Consider the following 22,336-nt stretch of genomic DNA (forward strand, 5'->3'; position numbering starts at 1 on the left):
TTTTATTTGCTTGGAGCACTTCAGTCAAGAGTAGATTTTTCTTTTTCATGTAGAATGGGCTCTGAAACTTGAATAGAATTTAGGGCCATCAGAATGGTCAGAAAGGTTTTAATTTATTGAATACAATTAAATGTGGCAAAGGTCTTTTTAGATGGTCAGTTAACAAATCACTTTTCAATAGTGTTTTTGAAGTACCCTGGATAATCATTTTTTTCAGCTGGGTTTTTGGTTTTCTGGTTATTTATTTGATAAATAATTTATTTGATAAGCAATTTTATGTTATCTAAAGTATGTGTTACACATTTAATCCACATTTTATGTAAAATACATTTCTACATGTAGATGGAGATATACATACACTCATTTGCCCTTTTCTAAGGGGGCTTTGTTTTGTACATCTTTGTAGGATGGTGAGGCAGATAAATAGTACTTTTAATTTCTGTCCAGATAGCCCAAAATGTTTGCCTCTTTGTGATTAGTTTTTAGTCTAACTGGAAGTCCTCTCTTTCAGATACGTTGTTGAAACAAAAAACCTTCCTGCTCATACTTGGTGGCTGAGGGATTACGGAGATTTCCTTCTTGCTCGTTTCTGAGTATTGTCTGAACTCCTCTGACACTATGACTGCTCTTTGGATGCCTCTCAAGGTAAGATGTGTGGTTTTTAAAATTTAGGTTCTCATTGTAATTTTTTCTTCGGAATTGAGAATATTCTAAAATCCTTAGATTTGCAGTTCTTAAGTTCTCTTGTCCGACACTCCTTTCCCTTCCTGAACTCCTAGTGTGTGTGCTTTCCTGACTGATTAGTTAGTTACTCCTTACTTTGGCTAGTGTTTTTGGTTACTGATGTTAAAGTATTGGTGAAGTTCTCAGATTAACTTCCATTTTAATAAAGTGTTTCCTTTTTAACTTTAAACCACGGCAGCCCACACAGTTGTAAAAATTCTGTTCCAATCTCAGTAGGATGGATTGACAATCAAACATCCAGATCCACTTTCAAACAGGTACTTTAGAGTCATAGGTACTTGGGTGTGTCCCTCTGTTACAAATCTGTAGCTGATTCATGTGTTACAAAGGATGTGTCATTAACCATTTGTTTACTCTGAAACTTCGGGTAGTAAGTAGATGAGAACGTTCTAAGTACCTGTTGGTTTACGAGTACTCTGTTGGAAGGTTCTCCTACTGCCCTCTAGTCCTGTGCATTCAGATTTACATTGTTTTTCTCAAACGGGTAGCACTTTGTGCCAAGTTTCATCTCGCAGGATAAACTTGCTGGGCAGTGTGGCCCGGTGATCTTGAGATGAAAAAGCCCATATTGATAATGGTGGCCCTCCAGTCTCTTGGTTCCTTCTAATCTGTTGTACGTAGGTGGCCAAAGGACTTGGCATTAGGACTAGACAGAGGGTAAAGGTTAAGATGTATGTCGGGAGTACAGTGAGAGGAATGATGGGGAAAGATCAGGAATGATGGATACCCTCTGCCAGCTTTACCAGGTGGCACAGGTTGCCTTCCCTTGGAGCTAGATCCGAGTGTCGTTAAGACTCGTGGTGGTCGGCCCTGTGGAATTCCAAGCTAATGCAGCGAATAAATCAGAGAATAATGTAGGCTGTGTAACCTGAATATTTAGACTGTGGGAAATCTTTAGATCAGTGTAGACTGAATTCTCATCTTCATTTACGTTCCAGCGGCTGTTGTTGGATCCTTGTTGAGTTGGAGGGGTTGCATGGGGAATCCAGCCAGCAGTCCTGAACCCATGAGAAGTGGAGGACCTTGTACAGGAGTTTTTTTCTCTGGCACCTAGTGTTTTGTGCCAGGACCTGGTGGCCCCTGTTACTTCAGGAAGTAGGCAAGGGGCTATGAATGGGTACCAGTTCTCTAGAAACCTAAGGAAATTGAGACCCAGTATATCGGATTTTATTTTACAGTCACCTCAGTTTTAACTAAGCTATTAGGTACATAGAGGCCTGCTTTTGAAGACGTAAATGATGTTTAAGATTTCAACTCTAAATCTCTTAACCTGGTATGTTACGATATAGTCCCACAGTAACCCCTGAAGTTGTACCGAAGCCCTGTGGCATGATGGGCAAAAGAATGGAAAAACAAGTGAGTGTTCCATACTGTGTGATTACCACCTGTTACCTACCATGTGGCTGCCTTAATTTTATGTTCCCCACCAGTCCTTAGATCACTGGAGACCTCTTTTGAGTCTAAAGAAATTTATTTGCTAACATTCTCCTATTCCTTTTATTGCTTAAATCCTTTTATTACTTAAAACTAAACAAAACAAAAACAAACCACTTTGAAAACTGTAGTGTTTGATCTGGGCAGGAAATAAAAGGGAACCTTTTGGGAAGAAGAGGATGAAGGATAGAAATTAGAAGGATAGAAAACAAAAAGGGAGAACTCTCTTTCTTATTGTGAATATCTTTAAAATGTTTCTAAGATGTATTTTCAGATTACAGCTGCTTATTTTTAAGAAAGAAAAAAGGTAGGCTAATTAAAATGTATACTTTGGAGCCAAAATGTTCATTTCTTCTAGCTCATGAACTTTGTTTCTGATTCTCTTATTTCAAAATGAACTCTAGTTCTATCAGGCATTACTTACATGTTATTTATTTATTAAAAAACTTTTAAGTTTTAATAAATAAAACTCTCTCAGAGAGAGAGAGACAGCACGAGCAGGGAGAGTCAGAGAAAGAGAGAGAGAGAGAGAGACACACACACACACACAGAATCTGAAGCAGGATCCAGGCTCTGAGCTAGCTGTCAGCACAGAGCTCGACATGGGGCTTGAACCCATGAACTGGGAGATCATGACCTGAGCCAAAGTCGGACGCTCAACCGACTGAGCCCCCCAAGTGCCCTAGGCATTACTTACATGTTAGACCTGAGTATGTGTTTGTTTCCATGCATTTAGAAAATAGTGCCAATATGCACCCTTTTCACAGAGTACCAAAGGAAAGATAACAAAAGGAAAAGAATGCCAAACAAAAACAACCTGAAGGCGGTTAAGGCACTGTTGATAATTATAAGTGGAGTGCCGCCTTGGTGGCTCAGTCAGTTGTGTGGCCGACTCTTCATTTCGGCTCAGGTCGTGATCTCACTGTTTGTGGGATCAAGTCCCAAGTCAGGCTCTGCACTGATAGCCTGGAGCCTGCTTGGAATTCTCTCTCTCTCTCTCTCGTGCACATGCTCTCTCTATCTGTCTCTCAAATAAACTTAAATAAACTAACAAAAAAGGGGGGGCATCTGGGTGGCTCAGTCAGTTGGCCGTATGACTGACTGGCTCAGGTCATGATCTCATAGCTCATGGGTTCAAGCACTGCGTCTGACACTGTGCTGACACCTTGGAGCCTGGAGCCTGCTTCGGATTCTGTGTCTCCTCCTTTCTCTGCCTCTCCCCTACTTGTGCTCTGTCTCTGTTTCTCTCAAAGATAATGTTAAAAAAAAAAAAGAAATTCCCATGGAGATTACTTACCCCCTTATGCATATCAGGGATCTACAGCTTTTTCATTGCTAGCCATGATTAAGCACTATGGATGACGTTTGACCTTCCTAGGTCCAGTTGTCAGGGTGGGGACATGGGTGAGATGGGAAAGGAATGGAGAGGAGCGGGGTGGAGAAGTGGGCAAATTGGAGAAAAGAGCAAAGACAAGATGAGGGGCTGGTAGGAAAGCTGTGGGCCCTGGCGTGTGAAATGGCGCCACCATCCCTTGCCTCAGGTAGCTTTATGGGCTGCTGGCTGCCTTGTATGCTGGATTGAACTATGATGGAAGCAAGTAAAAAGTGTTCTTGACCAAAGGGTGGAATTAAAATATAATTCAATATGATATGGAAGGGTCTCCAGCATACATAGTCAAAGCAAGATGCAGAACAGTATGTATGCTATATTACCCTTTATGTGTTTTGGAGGGGAAAAAAGGAGAAAAGAAAATTTGTATTGGCTTGGTGTATAAGCACTTAAAAAACTTTAGGAGAATAAACAAAATGGTGACTGCCTACCTGTTAAGTCTAGGAACTGGGCAGGTAGAGCATAGAGTGAGAAGGATACTCTCACTTCAAAATCAGTAAAAAATCCTTCAAAAATCAGTAAATATCTCAGTTTTTTTTTTTTAATTTTTTTTTTAATGTTTTATTTATTTTTAGGAGAGAGAGAGAGAGAGCGTGAGCAGGGGAGGGTCAGAGAGAGAGGGAGTCACAGGCTGAAACAGGCTCCAGGCTCTGAGCTGGCAGTCAGCACAGAGCCCGACGCGGGGCTCGAACCCACGAACTGCGAAATATCTCAGTTCTTATATCTCTTCTCATCCTGTGTCTGGAAGTCAGAGAAACAGCCAGGGCCACAGCTGAGAGAGCAGATGGCCCTTGAACAGTGGCTAAAGGGATATATCACAAAGGGTATTGCCATCTAGGACACATAATTCTCCTGAGATCCTGAAGTATTTTCAGTTTGTTGAAGTATATTTCTAGTATTGAGTTGGAAGGTCAGGCATTTAAAGATTTTACGTTTGCTCTTAAGGTTTTAGTAAAAAGATTTTCATTGTTTACTCCCTCACGTTGGCAGTTAGATACACTATCATGTTCTTGGCTGTGTGATCTTAGGCAATTTCTTAATCTCTCCGAGATTCAGAGTCTTTCTTTGTATTGGAAATAATATTAAAATTTGCTTCACAGCATTGTTGTGTATATGATAGCTGTAAAGGCCCTGGTATCTGGCTTAGTGAGCTACTACTGTTATTACAATAATTATTATTAATAATAGTTCCTTGTAGCCTGGTGGTAAGAGTGGGGACTCTCGCTGATGTTGGGCAAGTTCCTTTACCTCTTAGAGCCTTGGTGTTCTCATCTGTGTAAAGGGCATAATTAGAGTATCTGGATCCCAGGGTGGACTTCAGAAGAACTAAGAGAGTTTGCTATTGCAAAAGGCTTAGAATAACACTTGGTATGTGCTCACTAAACATGAGCTGCTGATTTTCTTCCTGACATCTGTTTGCTCATGCTGCCGTAACAAAGTGCCACAAGTTGAGTGTCTTAAACAACAGAAATGTATTGCGTCTCAGTTCTGGAGAACAGACGTCTGGGGGCAGGGACACGCTCCCTCTGCAGGTACTAGGGCAGGGTCTGTTCAGGCCTCTTCCAGCTGCTGGCAGTTGCTTGGTTTGTGGCCACACGACTTCGCCCTTATACAGAGTTCTCCCTGAATGCATGCCTTTGTGCTTAAGATTTCTCCTTTTAAAAAGGATAACAGCCATACTGGATTCAGGCCCACCCCAATGACCTCGTTTTAACTTGATCACTTCTGTAAGGACTCTATCTCCAGCTTTGCTGTAGTGGCATCAGGAGTCCAGAATCTCTTTCGGGGGCGACACAGTTCAACCCATTACAACATCCAGTAGCCTCATCAGCTCCACAGACTTAACGTCACTCATCATGGGTGACAGAGCCTCAGACCCTCAACACCTATACAAAGGAAATAAAAATTTGGTGCAAACTGGGAATGTGATTTAAAGAAGTGGATTATTTCTGTAGGCTTCTCATGGATTTATCTTTATTATGTATAGATTTTTGTTACCATTGAAGCTTTATATAAAATCAAAAGTTTCCAAGGTTAGATTGTTTTTTTTTTTTTTAAACTGTCAGTAAAATTCTGATTTGAAACATGAAGGTCAAGATTACAGTATTGCTCTCCATGTCACATCCTTTGTGGAAGTTGATATTTGGGATTTCCTTAATGTAAGAATTGGGCCCATGTATCTGTCTCTAGGTGTTGGGGAGCTAAGGATACCCAGTAATGTGGAAATAACAGCCCCTTCACTGTGCGTTTTCTATGCAATCAGATGCCCCACTTGAGGAAGCTGACATGGTTATCCTTTAACATTTGGCTTCACACGGTCATTTTTGGGTAGACAGTATGGGTCTCCCCAGAAATAGCAAGACCTTGAGGAAGTTCCTCCTGTGGCCTGACTGACTTGGTTAGTCCTTTGCTTCCATTCCTTTCCTATTTGCCATTAGAGTAAAGTTCAAACTTTTTAACATAGAATATAGGCCTCTGATGATCTAGCTGCTGCTGACCTTTCTGTTTTGTTTTGAAACCTTACCTTTCACCATTGGCCTGTGTGCACCTTTGTTTGATGGTTTCCTTCTCCTGAAACTTCTAGTATTAAGACTTAAAAAGTTAGCATTGAGGTGAAGATTTTTCTGAAGGTATTACATGCTTCTCTGCCTCCTTAAAGGAAGCACTTTGAACAAAATTATATCTTTTCATAGTCCAGAATTATGAAACATCCTCACTGTGCCTAGCAGTTTCTATACTGGGCTAAAATATAATGTGCCTTTAGAGACCAAAAAATACACTGTCTGAGTGGACTAGTGTGTATGTATTATGTAACTCTTGGGTTATTCTTTTTTAAATTTAATTTTGTTTTTTATTAAGTGATCTCTACACCCAACATGAGGCTTGAACTCATGACCCCGATACCAGGAGTTACACGCTCTTCCAGCTGAGCCAGTGGGGCATCCCACTCTTGGGTTGTTTTCTATATTCTTTTGTCTGTTATCATCTACCTTCATGATCTCCCACCTTAATGTCAGGCAGTTATTGTCCTTGTCCCAGCCTCCAGCCGCTCTCCCCGCTATTTTAATGGCTTCTTTCTGTAGTAGGCTAGGATACCGGCAAACTAAGCTTCTGTAAATTATTTGTCAAGGAGAAGTAAATAGATCTTCAGTGAGAGCTGGAAGGACTTTTCTATAGATAAAACATATGAAGAGTGACAATTTTTTGGCAGCCTGATGTAAAATGATATGGCTTTGCTCTTGTGCATTTTATGGAGAGGAAGCATCCATTGCTTTCAGATTTTTACGTGCTCTGGGACTGTTCTGGAGAAATACATGTTGTGAAATTGCTTTGTGAGTTGTCATCAGAGGCTAGTTCCTAAATTCTTTCTCCTATCTCCCTGCCCTGAAGAGAAGGAGTTCATAGTGTTGGGTAACTGTTTGGACTGTGGGAGGAAGGGCCATTCCTCTAGGCCAGAGAGAGTGCTGGTGAGGCCGAGGCAGACCAGCAGAGGTGGGAGAAAAGTAAGGTAAAGGGGAGGAGAGCAGTGCTGGGCCTTGTTGACTGGTTTGCCCTGGAGGACAAAGAGTAGCCATCATAATTCTGGAGGCTCAAAAATATATATATAGGTACTTGACTTGAAGAAATTGAAAAATATTATCTTTTTAAAAAATTATCTTTTTAGTCTGGACAGTCTAGTGATTTAAGTTTTTGCTGGATTTTTTTTCTTCCTTGGAAATCATCTTGTGAAATGTTTGCAGCCTAGATTATAATAAGTGAGATGGCCAGATGAGAGTGGAAACGGGTAAAAGAATCGAAGAAAACATTTTAATTAACATTATAATTCTGAAAGCATCTTATTGTGGGGGCTTCTTTGGAAGTTGAACAGCTGCCTTGCTTGTAAAGGAAATCGCCCTTCCCCCAGTGACTTTGCCTCTCGGGTCAGAGAGCACACAAAGCCTATTAGGGAAGACGCCCTCTTGGGTCCACTGTCCCTGTGTCTGTCTTTGCTTCTTCCCATGCTAGCCCCACCCTGCTGGCCTCTTGAGCTCTTTTCTCCCTCCTTGTAGGGACCTCTGGCTGTCAGTTGTCTCTTTTCCCAAACAGTTTTCAACCTCCCATGCCCTTTGGCTCTCGTTCTCCAGCTTTTAAATACATTCAAGTCTCTTACTTTTTAAGAACACAAAACCCTACACTACAACCATTGGCTCTTGGCTAGATTCTACCTATGAGTTCCCTTACAGGTTCATCCCTGTTGCCAGTTTTGGAGGATCCCTTTTTGCCATCTTCTGAGGCCTCCTCGTAGTCGTGGACACTGTGGCTCATTCCCCAGGAGGTGGCGGTGGTCCCTCCTGGCCTCCTGTCTACATTTCTGAGAAGCAACGTGCAAGAGTGATACAGAGCCTGGACTCTGGATCCAGAATCCTAGATTCAGATCGCAGCTCTTCCATTTACTGTATTACCTTGGAAAAATTATTTAATGTCTCTGTGCCTCAGTTAACTTCATCTGAAAAATGGGAAAAAATAATAAAAACAATAACACCTCCCTCGGGACTGTTTTGAGGAGCAAATGAGTTAATACACGGAAAGCACATGGAGGGGTGCTTGACACATAGTAAAGTACAAATGATGTGAGTTCAGGCTCTGTCTGCATCATTGTCGTCTCTGGCTGCTCTGTTTACTTTGTGGACTTTTTTCCTCTTTCACATCACTGTTGGCCTTAGCTTGGCCCTCTCTCTTCTTACCCTATGCATTTCCTAGGGGACATTTTAAGAGCAGTTTTTGTCTCGCTCACCATCCATATACTGATGATTTGCAAATGTGTTTTTTTCTAGCTCTAAATGGCCTTTTTATCTCTGCATATACACAGCTGCCTCCTGGACATCTCTACTTGGCTGTCCCATTTTCATTTCAAAATGATCTAATCAGGGGCATTTGAGTGGCTCACTCAGTTAAGCATCTGACTCTTGATCTCAACTCAGGTCTTGATCTCAGGGTCGTGAGTTCAGGCCCTACATTGGGCTCTTGCTGGGCATGGAACCTACTTTAAAAAAAAAAAAAAAAAGACCTAATCAACTACTCTGCCTATTCCAACCTCTTCCCATCTTCATGTCTCTGTGAGTGGTACCATCACTCACCCAGTCACTCAAGTCAGGATTCCTTCTTGTGGCGTAATGGTCACCATGTTCTTGAGATCCTAGCTCATAATGTTTTCTTAGTCTCCTTCACTTCTCTCTCCTGAGTGCAGACTTTTGTCACCCTTTGTCTGCATGACCTCTGTCACCTTATGATTTATTCTACTTGACTGCCTTCTGTTTTCCACGTTGCTGCCAGTGTGATCCTTACAAAATATCGATCTCATCATCTGATCATATTCCTCCTTGCCTGGCTTACCTGGCTTTCTGGGTGGAATTCAAATGCTTCTGCCAAGCACCCAGGCCCTGGTGATCTGGCCCCTGCCAGATCATCTCTCTCCTTTCTGAGCCCCCTGCACTCAATGGTGCTGAGTTTGCAGTTCCTTCTGTGTAAGCATCTTACTGCTCCTTTGCCCCTGGGCCTTCACCTCAGCAGTTGCTTCTGTTTAAAGTGGCTTCTGCCCTGTTTTAGAAGCTTAAGTTCTCTGAGTTCTTTAATAATAGTGATGACCGTAACAGTGACAGCAGTAGTAGCTGACATTGAGAGCTTCCTGTGTCCCCAGGCATTGCCTTTGGGGGTGTGTGCACACAGCTGACACTTCTTCTGTTGTACAGTGATTGCAGGTTTGCTTCTCACGCCCAGCTAGCCTCCAAGCCCTTTGAGAGCAGGGCTTGTGTCTTGTCTTTTACTGTCCCAGCCTGCCATGTTGGCACTTGGTGAGTGTGTGTTGAACAGATAGTCTAAGGGCTGTGTTGCCCCACTGAAGTACTTCTTCGGGAGGGTATCAGTCAAAAAGCTGAGTTAGTCACATCCATTCACCAGTCCCGACCTTACCCTTTGGAACTGTAGAACCCAACTTGTTCTGTGTGAGCAGCTGAATAGCTTGGAATAGAATTACAAGGAAGTTTTTGTTTTAAATTTCCACTGAATGGGACATAGGTGTTTTTGTTTTCTTTGTTTTGCTTTTGAAAAAGAGATCAATTTGCTGACAAACCAGTGTCACCTGGTAACTAGAATGTTTTCACATTATTAGAATGAAGTAAAGGATATGAATATTATTTAGGCTTGTGATGTTCCAACCAGGTAGTATATTTGGTAGTGAACTGATTAGAATTCTTTATTAGTGGTCAGGTGTTCTCTCCCTCCTTTTTCATTAGTGCTCTGTTGAGGTTAGACACATACTCTTTTATCACTGTATAAAAATTGTGTTTTTAGCAACAATCCAGAATTTGGACAAGCTTATACATTTGACTCTTGAACAATGCAGGGGTTAGGGGTGCCGACCCTGTGCAGTCAGTGATCCACATAAAACTTTTTTTTTTTTTAAATGTTTTATTTATTTCTAGGGGAGAGAGAGAGAGAGACAGCTTGAGCAGGGGAGGGTCAGAGAGAGAGGGAGTCACAGGCTGAAACAGGCTCCAGGCTCTGAGCTGACAGTCAGCACAGAGCCCGACGCGGGGCTCGAACCCACGAACCGCGAGATCATGACCTAAGCGAAAGTCGGACGCTTAACCGACTAAGCCACCCAGGCGCCCCGATCCACATAAAACTTTTGACTCCCCCACAGTTTACTAATAGCCTACTGTTAAAAAAAAAAGTAGCCTATTGTTGACTGGAGTCTTACCAATAACATAAACAGTTGATTAACATGTATTTTCTATGTTATATGTGTTCTGTACTGAATTCTTAGAATAAGGTAAGCTAGGGAAAATAAAATGTTAATAAGAAGACTATAAGAGAAAATACATTTACGTACTTTACTGTATCAATATTGTCAGTTTACATTGTCTTTTTATAAGATGAATCGTGTCTGCCTGTATCTATGTAAATACTCTCATATGACAAAATATCATAGGTGTTATATATTATTACTAATAGTAGACATCAAAAATGAAATGATAATGTACACTCTGTGTGTGTAAGTTTTGATAAATTTTAAGTTTTTTAGTTTGTATATAGTTTGTGGTAGCTGTAAAATAGACTAGTATCTATATACATTTTATGCATTCATGATATACCTAACATTTTACTTTTTTTTTTTTTTAATTTTTTTTAATGTTTTTTTTTATTTATTTCTAGGAGAGAGAGAGAGAGACAGCTTGAGCAGGGGAGGGTCAGAGAGAGAGGGAGTCACAGAATGAAACAGGCTCCAGGCTCTGAGCTGGCAGTCAGCACAGAGCCCGACGCGGGGCTTGAACCCACGAACCGCGAGATCATGACCTAAGCGAAAGTCGGACGCTTAACCGACTAAGCCACCCAGGCGCCCCACATTTTACTTATTTTTTGATATTTCTAGACTATGTGGTTTATCTGCCAGTTTTTTCAATTGTCACAAATTTCCAAAAATGTTTCCAGTGTATTTATTGAAGGCAACCTATGTATAAATAGATTCACGAACTTCAAGCAGTTCAAGTGTCAAGTACAATTGGTAGTCTGGTTTATTTTTATCTAGGTTTTGATCATGTAGTAATTTTTTTGGCCAGGAGGGGGAGCCAAAGTCACTGATATGTGACTGCATCATAGGTTTTTGAAGTTTATACCAAAGGAAAGTAAGAAAAGCCTTACTGACAAAGAACTAGTCAGAGTTCACAAGGAAGAAATACAGCTGCCAAGGGGCATATGAGAAACATATTTATTCTGAAGTAATTAAAGGAATGCAGATTAAACTGATATACTATTTTTTTGAGTTAACTATACCCCATTTGGGTAGACTCATGACCCCCAAGACTAGAGGCACAAGCTCCATTCACTGAGCCAGCCAGGTGCCCCGTAGAGTATTTTTTTTAACCTATCCTGGCAATTGAACTATGTTGTCAAAGGTAGTAAGGGGGCAGTCTCCAAAACTGCTAGTGAAGTGTGCATTGGGCCCAGTTTTTCTGGAATGTATTTTGGCAACATGTATAGAAAAATCTAAAGATGCCCTTTAACTTAGTTATTCTGCTTCTAGGAGTTTACCTTATGGGGGAGAAAAGTAGAGATATATAGAAAGATTTGTGGACAAAGATATTCATGTAACATTATTTATACTAGTAAGAACTGAGAATAAACTTGAATGAGCAGTGAGATTAATCGGTACATTATGGCATATTTAAGGATGGATGATTATACAGCCATAAACGGTATTTTTGAAGAACTTTTAATGTCGTAGAATGTTGAGTATGTAATAAATGAAACATTCAGGATATAGAGATATATAAGGATTCTAAATATATAAAAGATAAAGATATAACAACAAACATATACATAAATAAAAGAATGAAAGGAACTATAGCAACAAATCTCACTGAGTCTGTTAGACAGAGGTCATCAGCCAATTATTCTGTCACCAAGAGATGTTTTGAGGTGAGACAATGTTACCTTATAAGCCATTAACTCCAGAGACTTAGGGCCTCACCTAAGGTGTCACTCGTATCCTGGAGGACCCCAGAATGGACTTAATATACATACATTTATGCACTTCTTGAGTATTCTTAACCCTAAATACCTCTTGGTGATAACACATTCCACACATTTCTTTTTATTATATTGTGGAAAAAAAGACTACCTTTTGAAGTTTAAAAGCTTAATATATTGTACTGAGATCTGGTGAATAAATTAGTATATTTGCCATATTGATACATTTCTGATTTTGATCATAGTGCCCTTGGCTTTCATGTTTCTCAGCTGAAGATGATTGATTTTAAGGTGTAATCTCTGGTGAAACCTCCTTCGGCCTCTTAGTCATTCCATTTACACTTCTTTGGATCCTTGTTAGCATTGCTTTGCCTTTCTGGACTTATGGTAACCAGTCATAACTATATTTCAGATACAGCCAAATTATTATTTGCTAGAAAGACAGGAAAATATGTTCTGTTTTTAGTCTTTTCCTTGACTCCAGCCCCCACCCCCTACCCCTTCCCCCACCTTTGCACAGAACATCACAGTGTCTTTAGGGGAACATTCTGTAATTATTCAAAAATTCATTTTTTGGACTGGAAGCCATGAATTCTTTGGGAACAACTTTTAGGTTTTTTCCTAAGTAAAAAACCTAAAAAGTAGATGGCTTACTTTCCATTTGTCCATGCTGTAATAATACCTGCCATTTTCTTGTCTGTTTTATTTTAGTTTCGTCTCTCTCACTGGGCTCTTAGAGGTAATTCAGGGTAAGAATCACCTTTTTAGTTAGGTCTGATGGTTAGAAAGCTTGACCTTATGTTGAGTTGAAATGTGCCCCCTCTGCAATTTCCACTTTGGGCCTAATTTTGTCTACATAGGAACTGCAGCTCTAGTTTCTCTTCTGCTGGACAGATCTTTTAGATATTTAGACAACTTTCATGCTTGCCAAAGTGTTCTCTAAGCTGAAAATAAATCCCTAGTTTTTGCAAATGTTTCTCATTTGATACACTTAAAAATCCTTTTCACCTCTCAGTTCCAGCTCTGTATTATTTCACTATCAGGGAGCTCATCATTCCACCTGCAAAATGGGGAATTTTCTCCATGTCTTTAATATAATTCATTAAAATAGCAAATATAGCATTTGCAAAAATGGTACCTGATATCAGTCTTGTGCTTATACTTCTTCATTTGGGGAGGTGCCTCAGCACAAGACTCTTAATAAAAAGCCCGCACAAATTGTATTCACATACTGACTTTCTTCTCTGAGAATTTGGGTAGAATGGTATGGTGTGATTTCCTCTTTTAGAAGCTGTGATGTGTTTTCCTCAGAAGCTTATTCATGCTGATACATCTTCTGGTCTAATCTGTTAGAGATTTGCCAGTTTGGCCAATTTGAAGCTCGCAGCCAGCGCCCTTCTCTTGAGTACATGGGAGTTATATACTGATGGCATGTTTCTGTTCATTTTTGTTCCACAAATATACTTTGAGTGCCTAAATATGCCAGGAGTTGAGCAGGGGGCTGGATAAATGTTGATGAGGGAAACGGGTCTGGATCCCATCTTTCTGGGGCTTATGGGAGGTCACTCCTCTCATGACTGTCGGCCAGTTAAGTTCTTCCCTGCAGTTTTATAATTTTATACTTACATTGTTTTAAAATGCAGAGGATACTTTGGGATTCCACGACTACTTAATATCTGATATGCTAGTTTCGAAGCATGGTTTTTTCTTTTTTTATGATGAATTTGATTCACTCTCAGTTATTTATATGGCTTAAAGAATAATTTAGAAATAGGATTTTTTTCCTCATACCTTCCTGAGTAAATATTGAAGCAAATTAAAATGATCAGCTATCTTGCTTTTATCACTGTTTATGCCCTATTTATCAAGTGACCCATCCAGTTTTTATTTGGCATATTGTTGTTTTTTACATATTTAAACCACCTCTTTGTGGCTTTGCATTTTCTTACAAGGTTTTAATCATTTTGCCTATGTATGTCTTAGTGCTCCTGCTCAGCTACAATTTATCATCTTTTGTTGCTTTTCTTCAGTTTTTGTCGTTTTATTCTGAGTAAAGTTGTTTTTCCCTTGTTCTACTGGTCCCTTTTCTCCCCTCCCCCACCCCCAGACTCCTTAGCAATTTAAAGTGTAAACATTTCTAAACAATTTGGGTTGACCTCCTGATTTTTTAATTCCTTCCATTCAGGACAGTATTGTAAAGTCCATCTGTTTGTTTTGTATTATGCATTTGCTTCTTAAACAATTTTATCTAAAGTCTAGATTTTTTTTTTTGCCTAAAATTAGGTAACCATAAACATTTTTTTGATAAGCACATTTTTTATGAATGTGTTTAGGATAGAAGGGGGTGGGCAGAAAGGGGAGGAGGCAGGGAAGTGAATTCATATAAACATTAAAAATTTTCCCTCGGTCTACGCAATGTTAGTTAAGTGTGTTTTGTATCTCTATTACTAGTGCGTCATAATATGCCAGTTTCTGATTATAATTTAGAACCAAGTTCTGTTATTTGTATATGTTGTAGGTTCTAATTATTTTTGAGAAAGCATTATTCTGTTACTTAAAATTTTTTATCAGTTCCCCCGCAAAGAAGTTTTGTGTTGTTAAACACAGAGATTGTTGAAACTCACATTATTGTTATTGTTGTCATTTTCAGGTTTCTAAATCATTGAGCATTAGAGTTCAAAATAAATTTTGATTTGGGACGCATGGGTGGACGCAGATTTAGGTCATGATCTCACGGTTCGTGAGTTTGAACCCCACATTAGGCTTTGTGCTGATAGCCTAGAGCCCAGAGCCTGCTTCGGATTCTGTGTCTCCATCTTTCTCTGCCCCTCCCCCACTCATGTTCTGTCTCTCAAAGATAAATAAACATCAAAAAAGAGTGAAAAAAAAAAAGAAATCTTGATTTAACAAGTCTAGCTCTGTTATTTTCTACATCAAGAACGAGAGTGGTGCTGCCATTTCCCCAAAGTCACATAGGTACCTAGTGGTAGAGCTAGAACTTGAATGCCAGTTCATCATTCATTTTATCACTCTGAGTATTACTGGGGGTAGACTTATATGCTAAACACATTTATATTGGAGCATATGAAAACAAAAAAGAATTGTTGATTTAAGGGGGAAAAAAACAAATAATTAACCTGGCTTGGAAATGAGTTGACTGATGAGCATACTTCTTGTTCAGCAGATACTCTTCCTCTCGGATCCTGATCTGTGGATTAGGGTATCTTCTCTCTATTCTAAATAGCGCTAGGGATGACAGTGCCATTTTTTTTCTTCTTGAACTACCCATGTAGAGAAGCCTTGCTTCTGCTATAAAATTCTTAGGACAAAGTATAATATCATTGCTTTTGTTTTGAGCTTTTAAAATAGTAATACATTCCAATCCTATCTCATTGAAGACAGCCTTTCCAGTAATAGGATTTTGTGTTCCTTAAACCCTTCACTCACTGATGTTCTAGTTTATATCTTCCTATAGATGACTGATTGTATTGCTGACATGTTGGGTCTTCTTCATCTCATTCTCATATAATTTAGAGTAAGTCAGGTTTGATGGAACTTCATTTTTGCTTATGTATAATGCTGGTAATGAGTTTGCAGGTGTAACATGAAGGCAAATTCGTGCTCCGAGGTAATCTCTTAAGGGAAAATAAAATAATTATGGCTTGCCTTCTCTTGACATTTTTGCAAGTGGTTCAGCTTTTTTTGGGGGGGGGAAGTGAAACTGTTTAGAAATTAAGTATTATTTTGGCTCCATCCATTTTTGTTTTTACAGCTTTATTGAAAGATATTTCACATATAAAATTTGCCCATTTAAAATGTACAGTTGTTTACATGGTTGTGCATCTGTCACAGATGCACAGTTCTAATTTTAGAACATTTACAACTCCCCAAAAAGAAACCCTCTGTCTATTAGCAGTCACTCCCTATTCCCATTTGTCCCTCAGCCCCTGACAATCAGTAATCTACTTTCTGTGTCTGTAATTTGCCTATACTGGACATTCATATAAATAAAATCATACAGTATGTGTACTTTTGTGACTGGCTTCTTTCACTTAGCATGTTTTCAAGGTTCATCTATGTGGTAGCATAGATCAGTACTTTATTCCTTTTCACAGCTACATAATATTCCATTGCATGGATATGCCCCATTTTGCTTATCTGTTAATTGATTGGTGGACTTTTGGGTTGTTTCTATCTTTTGGCTATTATGAATAATGCTGCTGTAAACATTCTTGTATAAGTTTTTGTTTGGCCATCTCTTTTGGGTGTATACTTAGGAGTAGAATTGCCAGGTTACATGGTAACTCTGTTTAACTTTTGAGGAACCACCAAACTGTTTTCCAAATTAGATATAACCCTTTTACCTTCACACCCACAAATTGCCTCACATTCTTGTCAACATTTTTTTTAGGTTTATTTATTTATTTTTGAGAGAGAGAGAGAGAGGGAGGGAGAGAGAGAGCATGCACACAAGTGGGGGAAGGGCAGAGAGAGAAAGAAGGAGATACAGAATCGGAAGCAGACTTCAGGCTCTGAGCTGTCAGCACAGAGCCTGACGCGGGGCTTGAACTCACGGACTATGAGATCATGACCTGAGCCGAAGTCAGAAGCTTAACCGGCTGAGCCACCCAGGCACCTGCCTTGTCAACATTTTTAACTATCCATCATTTTGATTATAGCCATGCTAGGAGATGTGAAGTAGTATCTCATGGCTTTGAATTCATTTTCCTGATGACTAATGATGATGAGATATTTTCATGTGTTTATTAGCTATTTGTGTATCTCTGGAGAAATGTCTGTCAAAACTTTTGCCCCCCCCCCCTTTTTTTTTTTAAAGTTTACTTATTTGGAGATGCAGAGAGAGAGAATCCTTAGCAGGCTCTGCACTATTAGCACAAAGCCCCACATGGGGCTCAAACTCATGAACAGCAAGGCCACAACCTGAGCTGAAATCCGGAGTCAGTCAGATGCTTAACTGACTGAGCCACGTAGGCATCCCTGCCCTTTTTAAAAACTGGATTGTCTTTTTATTATTGAGTTATAAGATTTCTTCATATATTCTGGAAAGAAGTCCTTTGTCACATATGATTTTCGAATATTGTCTTCCATTCTGTGGGTTATGTTTTCACTTTCTTGATGGGATCCTTTAATGCACAAAATGTATAATTCTCATGCAGTCCAAACTACATGTTTTTTTCTTGCCACATGTACTTTGGTGCTGTATCTGAAAATTAAGATTTTACTCTTGTTTTCTTGTAGAAATTTTATGATTTTAGCTCTTAAATTTAGGTCTGTGATCCATTTTAAGTTAATTTTTGTGGAAGGTGTGAGATAGGGATCCAGCTTCATTCCACTGCATGTGAATATCCAGTTATCCCTGCATTGTTTGCTGAAAAGACTATCCCCCATTCCCTTTTGAATTATTGTGGCACTCTTGTCAAAAATCAGTTGTGAATGTGAGGTCTTACTTTTGGACTCTCAACAATATTTCATTGATCTATATGTCTGTCTTTATGCTGGTACCACACTGTCTTGATTTCTATGGAATTGAGTTAGATTTTGAAATCAGGAAGTTTGAGTCCTCCAAATTCATTCTTCATTTTCAAGATTATTTTGGATATTCTGGGATTGAATTGAATCTGTAGATCAATTTAGTTGGTAATTGCCATCTTAATAATGTTATATCTTCCAATCCATGAACATGGGATGTCTTTCCACTTAATTAGAACTTCTTTCACTTCTTTTGACAATTTTTGTCATTTTCAGAGTGTAAATTTTATACTTTTGTTAAATTTATTTCTAAGTATTCTTTTTTGATTCTATTGTAGATGAATTGTTTTTTAGTTCATTTTCAGATTGTTCATTGTTAGTGTATTGAAATAGAATTGATATTTGTATAGTGATCTTATATAATATTGATGGATTTGCTTTTTAGTTCTAATAGTATATTTGTAGGTTCCTTAAGGTTTTTTAATATACAATATGTTATGTACAAATAGATTAATTTTATTTTTTCCTTTGTAACTTGAATGCTTTTTGTTGCTTTTTCTTGCGTAATTGCCCTGGCTAAAATCTCCATACAATGTTGAATAAAAGTGGTGAGAGCTGACATGCTTGTTTTGTTCTTGATCTTAGAAAGTATTCAGTCTTTCTTCATTAACTGTGATGTTAGGTGTGGTTTTTTCATAGATACCTTTTGTCAGGTTGAGGAAGTTTTCTTCAATTCTTGATTTCTTGTGTATTTTTATCATGCAAGCATATTGGATTTTTTCAAATGCTTTTTCTGCATCAGCTGAGTGATCATGTGGTTTTAATCCTTTATTAGTACAATATATTACATTAATTGACTTTAGGTAATAAACCAACCTTGAATTCCTAGGATTAGTCACACTTAGCAAAGGTGTACTGTCCTGTTTATATGTTGCTGGATTCATTTGCTAGTGTTTTGCTAGTGTTGTCCATAGGGATATTGGTCTGAAGTGTGATTTTTGTTTTTTTGGTTTTGTTCATTTTTCTTTTTATGTCTTTCTCTGCTTTAGGTATCAGGGTACTAACAGCCTTATATGAATTGAGATGCGTTCTTGACTTCATCTTGAAATAATTGTGGCTTAACTTTGTACATTCATTTAGCAATAGCAAATTCTAATTGCCTAATTTCTGAATGGAAATGATAGCATAACTAATGTGTAGGAAATGATGTGTTATTGAATCCATGGCAGTCAGAAGAGACCTAAAAGCATCCCCCCAGGGCAGCCACAAATATTTGAGAAGGAAAAGGGGGATGCAGAATTAAGTGCAATTGGATTAGGTCCCAAATTTTCCTCTACTAGACCTTTGCCTATCTTGAGACATTCAGGGTAGAGGTTCTAAGCCCACTACTTTAGATCCTTGCCTCCTTGGTTCCCTTAGCTTCTCTTGGTGTCAGTTTTGGGGTACTTAGCTACTTCATTCTGGTTATGCCGTAAACAATACCTAATTTTAGCATCCTTGGTGTAGTTTAGGCATGCTTCACAAAAGGGATTAGAAGAGAATGGAGTTGGAAGCACAAAGCACTAAATTTTGCTAATTATTCTCTTATGACTTCTTAGCTTTGAATTTTTAACCATTTAATTTGTCAATGAATAGAAGGAATTTTTCTTGGCTACCACATAACTTATGATGGTGACTTAGTATTTTTCCCCCCAGGGGTACTACAGTGATTGCCATTCAGTAGACACTCAGTAAATATTTATGAATGAATGGAAATCAGTGTTAGGGCTTTAAGGGGATATCCAGTTTTACTGAAAAAGAAAGTCATTCAAGGCAGGAATGCTAGTATTACTGTTGTCATGTTGTAAAAATTTAATGACTTAGGCTAAATATTACCACCAAGGTCACATTTTGATGTTGCCAGTACAGTTATCATAGGAAATGTAAGTTTTATCCCTTCCCTTACATAGAAAGATTTTTTTCTTCTTTATACCACAGAAGATGCACTTTTAAAAAGAGATGTTTATTTTAGGGGCACCTGGGTGGCTCATTCACTTGAGCATCCGTCTTTTGATTTTGGCTTAGGTCATGATTTCGCAGTTTGTGGGTTTGAGCCCCACATCAGGCTCTTTGCTGACAGCATGCGGAATCTGCTTGGAGTTCTCTCTCTTCTCATCCTCCTGCTCAGGCTAGCACATGCATTGTTTCTCTCTTTCAAAATAAATAAATAAAAATTAAAAAAATATATATTTATTTTTATTTATTTTGCGCTGACAGCAGAGAGCCTAGTGTGGGGCTTGAACTCATGAACCTGAGCTGAGGTTGGATGCCTAACTGACTGAGCCACCCAAGTTCCCCTAGAAGTTAGATTTTCATACAGCTGTTTTATTTTTTTAATTTGTTTGTTCTGCTAGTTGAAGTTAGTTCATTTGTGACCAACTTTGTTAGATAAATTTGTGTCTAAATTTGATCATGGGAATTAAATTGGAATGTGGCTGAAAACACTGAATATTGTATTCTGTTATTTTTATCTGGTTCAGAAATGAGAAAAGATTATTGTTAAGGAGATTATATTTGATTTCTTAGTAAATGAGTGACAGAGATAAGACAAGGACTTTAGCATTTCCTGAATTATAGTCATGTTCTAGTAGCTTATGGTCTTATTTATACTATTGTATCCACAACAATTTCTATATAAGATCTCTCCAAGTTACATTATCTTTATAGGGGGATTATGTTCAGGACTCTTTGGGATGCATATTTATTGGTAAATGATCTAAAGCATTGTTTCTCCTACTTTCCTTTAAAGTGTCCTCAGTCTAGGGTTGTCCAGAGCAACTTCTCACAAAAGGGACATTTCTCTGAAGTCTCCTTTATCTTGAAAAAAAAAAAAAAAAAAAGAGAGAATTTAGCATTTTGCTCTGTAATATGTTTATTTTAACAAAAGTGTATGCAATTTTACTACAATCCTTGAGTGAAATTGACACTCCAGCAAGGTATCTCCCCTGATTATTCATTGGCTTCAGTTACGCCTTGGTTTATAGCCTTGTGCTCCGTAGTGTACATGAAAACTCAGTTCAAGAATCCAGGAATTAGTGATTTAAAAAGATATGTTCCTTTCCAAGAATGGTGTGCCTTTCCCGTGGAGGGAACAGGCGTGCTGTCTCCAAAATCCCTAGGTTTGCTCTGCCATCAAAGTGAGATTTTAGAAGTTGCATCTTAACTTTGAACTCAGCAACCGACTTAAAGTTGTTTTTTTTTTGAGAGAGAGCTTACGCACGAGTGGGGGAGGGGCGGGGGGGGAGAGAGAGAGAGAGAGAGAGAGAGAGAGAGAATATGAATCGCAAGCTCCATGCCCAGTGCGGAGCCTGACCTGGGGCTCAGTCCCACAACCTTGAGATTATGACCTGAGATGAAATCAAGAGTCTGTCATTCAACTGACAGAGCCACTCAAGCTCCCCGGACTTAAAAAAATTTTAGTATATGTGCTGCCGAAGCGAGCACCGGACTTAAAAAAATTTTAAGTGACATTTGCCTTGTGCACCTGTTGCCTCCTTTTCTCTCTGAACAATTTTTTCCCTCTGACTCTCTTAACCAGGCCCTCCAACAGTTGGCTGCCAATGGCTACCTTGAAGTTCTTCTGTGTGTTTTCTTCTATGATTCATCTAGAAAAGAAGCCAGGCAGTTTCTTGGGAAATTTTGGGCAAATTCTGACATTCAAATTTATTATCTGAAACAGTGTTTAAGGTCCTAGGCAGATTGCTTCATTTGACATTGCCTCATCTGCAAAGTCAGAATATTGGAACACTCCTTCTGTTATGTTTGGTCAGTGAACTTTTTTGGTTAATTCTAATTATTTGAGAATTTTTAAATGTTCTATACTAAAATTTTTTTTTTAATTTTTTTTAATGTTTTTTATTTATTTCTAAGAGAGAGAGAGAGAGAGAGAGACACACACACAGCGTGAGCAGGGGAGGGTCAGAGAGAGAGGGAGTCACAGACTGAAACAGGCTCCAGGCTCCGAGCTGGCAGTCAGCGCAGAGCCCGACGCGGGGCTCGAACCCACGAACCGCGAGATCATGACCTGAGCGAAAGTCGGACGCTTAACCGACTAAGCCACCCGGGCGCCCCTAAATGTTCTATACTAAAATTTAAAGCAGTAGAATGAATTAAAATCCACTTAAATAGTCAGTATAGTTTTTTGTTTGACAACTTGAGAATAAAGCCCTCGTTGAACTGCATGCGTTAGAAGCCAGTGCTTGTGTTGCTGCTTTCGAATCTGGCAGCTGGGAGGAGAAAACCATTAGTCTTTGGTGTTAGACCCTAATGTAGCTGATGGCGTGAAAGAGCCCAACTCTTTTCTTTAAGAGGTACAGTTGTATTAGTTGCTATCTTCTGAATTATCCCAAAATAAAGTATTTCTAGATTTAGGAGTGCTTTCAGAGTTAACCTGTAACTTTAGTTATTGTTATTACTAACACAAGTAAGTCATGACGCTGCCTCAGATTAGTTTTGCTTCTCAGTGAGTTATTGGATCACTTCGGTGGTAAAATGGTAAGGTAATATCTTTATGTAACTTTGAAAGTCTGTATCTCTAGTATGTAGAAGAAATTTATCTTGTTTTTAGGTGGGATTGAAACTAAGAAATGCCATGCTTTTTTACACTACTTTGTCATTTACAAAAGTTTTTCAAATGCCTTAAGTTGTTTAATCTTACTGAAAGTTTGTTGCTATTGGACTGAGTACATAATACATATTTTGAATCAGTTGAGACCACCATTTAATGGGGAA

The 22,336-nt window shown here is 38.9% G+C and overlaps 1 protein-coding gene across 1 annotated transcript in view; it reads left to right on the forward strand.

Annotated features, from left to right (window-relative positions):
• Positions 1-511: 511 nt before the first annotated feature.
• KANSL1 (KAT8 regulatory NSL complex subunit 1) overlaps positions 512-22,336 on the forward strand; it is a 180,676-nt gene continuing 158,851 nt past the window's right edge. The window contains exon 1 of the mRNA XM_039250643.1: positions 512-645. The gene's annotated coding sequence lies outside the window, so the exon portion shown is untranslated. The remainder of the gene's footprint in view (positions 646-22,336) is intronic.

Source organism: Hyaena hyaena, unplaced genomic scaffold, assembly GCF_003009895.1.
Source record: "Hyaena hyaena isolate Hyena2069 unplaced genomic scaffold, ASM300989v1 scaffold_378, whole genome shotgun sequence".
Classification (NCBI taxonomy): domain Eukaryota; kingdom Metazoa; phylum Chordata; class Mammalia; order Carnivora; family Hyaenidae; genus Hyaena; species Hyaena hyaena.